This window comes from Propithecus coquereli, unplaced genomic scaffold (assembly GCF_000956105.1).
Source record: "Propithecus coquereli isolate 6110/MARCELLA unplaced genomic scaffold, Pcoq_1.0 Scaffold566, whole genome shotgun sequence".
Classification (NCBI taxonomy): domain Eukaryota; kingdom Metazoa; phylum Chordata; class Mammalia; order Primates; family Indriidae; genus Propithecus; species Propithecus coquereli.
Genome location: NW_012151574.1, coordinates 1,068,208 through 1,073,591, shown reverse-complemented (window position 1 = coordinate 1,073,591; position 5,384 = coordinate 1,068,208).

Below are 5,384 nucleotides of genomic sequence, written 5' to 3'. Positions count from 1 at the left end.
CCCGGGCCCGCCTCCCGCCCCGCCGGCCCCGCCCCGCTGGCGGCCCGGGCCGCGCGCTTCCTGGAGTTCTCGACCTGGAGCCCTCGTGGGCCGCTGCCGACCCGCCGATTCCGGCCCCGGGACGCGCGATGGGACGCCCCTGGGTGCTCCGGTCTCCGCCGCCTCGCTGGGCTCTACCTCCTCCCCGGCCCCGCCTGCAACTTTCAAGCGTCCCGGGCCAGGCCCCATCGCGAGCCTCGTGGGGCTCGGGTTCTGCTGGGCTAGAGGGACGCCCGTCGCAGGCTCGCACAACATCAGTGCGTAATTGGGAAGTTTCAGCGGGAGGCCAGCCGTGGCCTGCAGGAGTTCACCAGGTGAAAGGGGTTTGGGCGGCTGCCGGGGCGTGGAAGCGGGCGGCCCTGGCGGAGAAACTCCAGGGAGCTAGGAGTGAAAGGAGGCCAGTGTGGCCGGAGCACAGAAGGGGTGGGAGAACACAGAAAATCCCCTCCTAGGTATTCACCCTTGAGAACCCTGCCCATCTGCAGCCGGAGACCTGTAGAAAATGTTCGCACCAGCGCGGTTCGTAGTAACGAGAACATTGGAAACACCCCTAAACGCCCATCCACCAATAAACTGGAATATTAACACTAATACAGCAGCGAAATTGAATGAACTTCAGCCACAGACAACAACAGATCTATCTCAGAAACAATGTTGAGCGAAAAAAAGTTGCAGAAAGTGACATATACTGTGGTGCAACTTTTAGAATGTATAACAGCAAAACCAAAAATGTGCATGTTCAGACACATGCATTGGTGGAAAAAATGTTAAAGCAAGGGAAGGACAAATATGAGAAGAATGGTTATCTCAGGTGAACGGGGAGAATGGGGGAGGGGTACACAGGTGCGTTCAGGTTATTGGTGATGTTCCAGGACTGGGGTGGCCCGGTGGTTTCATTCCATTGTATCATGAATAAGGGGGAAAGAGAGGGTGGGAGATTGAAGAGCAAGGGGATAGAGGGTCAGGTGGGAACGGGGTCCTGCCCAGCCTATGGGACACAGTGAGGGTTTGGTCTTTTCCCTGAGAGCATGGGGAAAGCAGTGAAGTGTTTTAAGTGGAGGAAAGACAGGATCAAAGTTTTATTTGGAGAAAATATTCTCCAGCTACTAAAAGTGGGGTCCAGGAATCATCAGCATCGACGTCACCTGGCAGCGGATTAGAAATGCAGGTCCTCAGACTCCAGCCCAGACCTTCTGAACTGGAATCTGTATTTTAACAAGATCCCCCCCAAGTAGCTCATGTGCATGTTGCAGTTTGAGAAACCTGGGCTCTCTGCTATGAGGGGACGGCATTGCACGTGGCGGGAGACCAGGAGGGCGGCGACTGAGGTGGTCTGGGTAGGAGATGGTGGTGTCATTGGGGGACATGGGGACCCTCAGAGTCAAGCTACATTGAGAGAGTAAAATCAGCCGGTCTTGGGGTTCGGCTATATGTGGGAGTGAGGGAGACTGTGGGTCCAAATTGAGCCTTCTAACACATCGTTGAAGACAGAGGAGTTTTTGGTAAGATCCTTTCCTGGCGCGTGGTGTTACTCAGGTGAAATAATAAAGGCTGCCGTTTATTGCGGCACACTTGGACCAGGTCCTCTGGGAAGCACTTTATAATCACCGTCTGATTTGATGTGTTCAGTCACCTGGTGAAGTAGGAGCTGTGTCCTCTTTTTGCAGATGAGGACACTGAGGCTCAGAGAGACAGCCTGCCTGGCTCAGGGGTTATAAGTGGCAGAGCTGGGGTTTGAATTTGAATCTGACTCTAGCAACTTCGCTTTCCACCTTATCACTACCCCCCCAGCCTCTGTCATGAATCAGGTTCCTCTCCGACCGCAGTCCCACCACTTCCAGCATGTTCCTGAAACACCAGTCAACCTGGATGACTTGCTGGTCAGTTAAACATGACCACAAGTTCTGTGCAGTTCCTCCCGTTCCGAAGTGGAGTCTGATTTTCCTCCTCTTGCACCAGGGCTGGCCCGAGCTGACCCTCCAGACCAGCTGCCAGCCAGAAACCTGACTTCAGTCAGTGCCGTGTGGCACGGAAGAGTTACCCAGATAAACCCAGCCCACATTCCTGACCTACGACACTGTGATATGTAATAAAATAGTTGTTATTCTGAGCCGCTATGTTTTGGGGGCAGATTGTCCTGCAGCAGTAGGAACAGGAATGCTGGTTCCCACCTGCCTCTGCCCTCAGCCTCTGCACCTTAGTTTTCTCCATCCTGACACCTGGAGAAGCCTCTTCCGAGATCCCAGACTACCAACATTCTGCTTTCCACACACATCAAACACAGGGAAAGAGCCGGGCTGTGTCCTGCAGTTGTGTCTGCCCCTGCAGGTGCTTCACGCTTCTGCTGTCCTGTGCCCAGCGACACAGTGGGTCTCTCACCCTCTGGCTTCTGGCTGGGATTGGTTGAAGGGGACACTGGCAGGAGATCAAAAGAAGAGAGGAGGGAAAGGTCAGGAATGTTTATTCCCCCTCTCCCTGCACAGTCACTGGGTTGACTGTGTCTCTCTACCAAGGCCACAGGCCCTGGCAGTCCTCCCGGCTGTCCTCTCCAGACCGTTCCCTCTCCAGGTCTGTCCTTCCATCCTTCCTTTTCTTTCTTTCTCTCTTTTTCTTTCTTTTTCCTTCCTTCCTTTCCTTTTCTTTTTCTTTTTCTTCCTTTTTGTCTTTCTTTTTCTGTCTTTTTCTTTTTCTTCCTTTTTCTTTTTGTCTTTCCTTTCTTTTTCTCTTTCTTTCCTCTTTCTCTTTCTTAGACAGGGTCTTGCTCTGTCACCTGGGCTAGAGTTCAGTGGCATCATCATAGCTCACAGCAACCTCAAACTCCCGGGCTCAAGTGATCCTCCTGCCTCAGCCTCCCGAGTAGCTGGGTCTACAGGAACCACCATGCCTGGTGAACTGCCCCTTTCTTGGAAGGCTATGGCTCCTTTTGTCACCAGCCCCAAAGTACTATGCCACCCTTTGTTGCTTTCCCAAAACTCTGCTCTCTGGGATAGAAGCAGAGCCTGAGACAAAGATTTGAGTGCAAGTAGTTTATTTGGGACGAGATCACAGGACACACGGGAGGGGGGGAAGTGCAGAAATAAGACAGGGAAGCGAAAGAAGCCAATACGGGCATATCACCCCACTGGGCATCTGGGGCTTGGTCCCTTTGGGAGGTGACAGAGAATGTCATAGAGTTAACCCAACTGAGGAGGGAGGATCCTAGGGGATTCATCTACTCACTCCCCTCTGGCAGTGCTTCCAGAACATTAACTTCCTGGCACTCTTTGTTCAACATAAATGGCTAAGCTTGCTCCCATGGCTAGAAAATACCTGCAACAGAGGGAGGGAGGGTGGGAGGGAGCGAGACTGACCTAGGTGTTAGCAGTTGTAGCCATCGCCACGTAGATGGGGTGCTGGGGGCCTATGGACAGGACTCTGACCGCTACACCTGCCGACACACTTGTAAACAATTCCTTTATTCAACTCTTCAATTACTCAGTCTGAGTGTGTCACCTGGTTCCTTCCGGGACCCTGGGTGATACAGGCTGGTCTTGAGCTTCTCCACAGCAACACACAGTGGGCCAGTGTCTACAGAGAGTTGGAGAAGGGACAGAGATGCCTTCCCCAGAGTTTATTATCCACACACCGCATGTCACTCATGTGCGAAGACAACAGAGATACATTCCCAAACATGCAGGAATCCTAACTAACTCTCACAGAGCCTTCCTGAAAACTCTAGTTCAAGATCTAATTCCAGCCAACAAGAATGAATGAAAACAGAACTAATGAATCCCAATCTGAGAGTACTGGTCAGGAGTATTATCTTCAGTTAAGCAGAGTTAAGTTGTAACAGTAGCATTGGTAACTTAGCGCTACAGCACCAAATACAGCTGTTAACGTTGTGAAGGGGGAAAGCTGCATGATAATACCAAAAAAATCGGCTTTCAAGGTAGATGTATTAGTTAGGGTAACCCTGGCTACTGTAACGCATAGAGTGTTACAAATACCTGGCAAACATGTTTGACACAAAGTTCTTGCTCTTCTCAGACTTCTGGGTGGGCAGCCCTCTCCTCTCAGTCCTTCTGGGACTCAGGCTGAGCCTACAGCACCTGGGTGTTGAGGTTGCCCTGGGTGTCATTATTCCTGCCAGTCAAAAGGGGAAGAGAGTATTAAGGAGTGTTTGGGGTTGAGGGGCAGGGACAGGCTCAGAAGGGCACCCATCACTTCAGCCTACCACAGCTTGGTCACGTGGCCACACTGAATTGCAGGGGAGGCTGGGAAATGTAGTTCAGCAGCACCTGGCAGTCCCTGCTGGAGTGGGAATGCATCCTCCTTGAGGAAGAAGCCCTTTTGCTCTTCTTCCCACAAGATGAAGACTTGTCATCTTTCTGGCAGCAGAGAGTCATGTGACCTTGTCTAACCTCACCAGGGAGGTAGACAGGTTCGAATTCTCTCTGGGTCTCCAGCCCTAGCCCAGGGCCTAGTGGAGAGTAGGCGCTTGTTTTGTGTTGGGGGAATGATGGCAAGTACGTGGGCACTTCAGGTCATTGTTCCCAAGGTCCTGAGATACTTGGGAAGCCCTCACGTGAGCAGGGCCTCTGTGCAGCGCTCAGGCTGCCTCGGGCTAAGGGAGCGCAAGTTGATGCCTAAGGGCCAAGATTTCCAGACATAGGCAAATCAATCCCTCCCCGCCATACACTCCTATAAAATATGTGTCACAACAAAGCTACTATTTACCTGTTATGTGCAGGCCGGAGAAGAGATTTGCATGTTGTGATCTCAACCAGCCCTCCCAGCAGCCGCGCGAGCGAGGTCCCATGATTAGCCCCATTGCTGGGAGAAGAACCAAGGCTCAAAGTGGGCACAGCTGGTGAAGCTGGGGTTGGGTGTGAATATGTTGGTCCTCACAGCCTGTGCACTTGACCTCGGTCAGTATCCAGGAGAAAGCAGGTTAGGTTGGACAGCAACCAGGCCTGGGGAAAGAGCCCAGGGAGGGCAGGTAGGAGCCCTGGCTTTGCATCCCGGCTCTGCTCTGGCTCCATGTGACTGACGGGGGGGTCATCTATTCATTCAGCACACAGTTCCCTAGACCTGCTTTGCACCAGACACTGAGAATGCGGAGAAAAATCCCACTGTCTAGTTGCTCGCCATGGCAGCCGGGGAGCCAGCCCCACTGGTGTGACACAATATGACAGTGGTCATTATGTATTTCCTCTTCTTGGCTCTGGTGTCTTCCTCTGGTTTAGAGGAGGGGTTGGGAAGTCAAGAGTTGCAAACTCAAATGCTGACAGAGCAGGCACAGAGTGCAGATGGCCTGGAGTCTCAGCTCTGCCACTTACAGCTCTGTGGCTTTGGGCAAGTCCCTT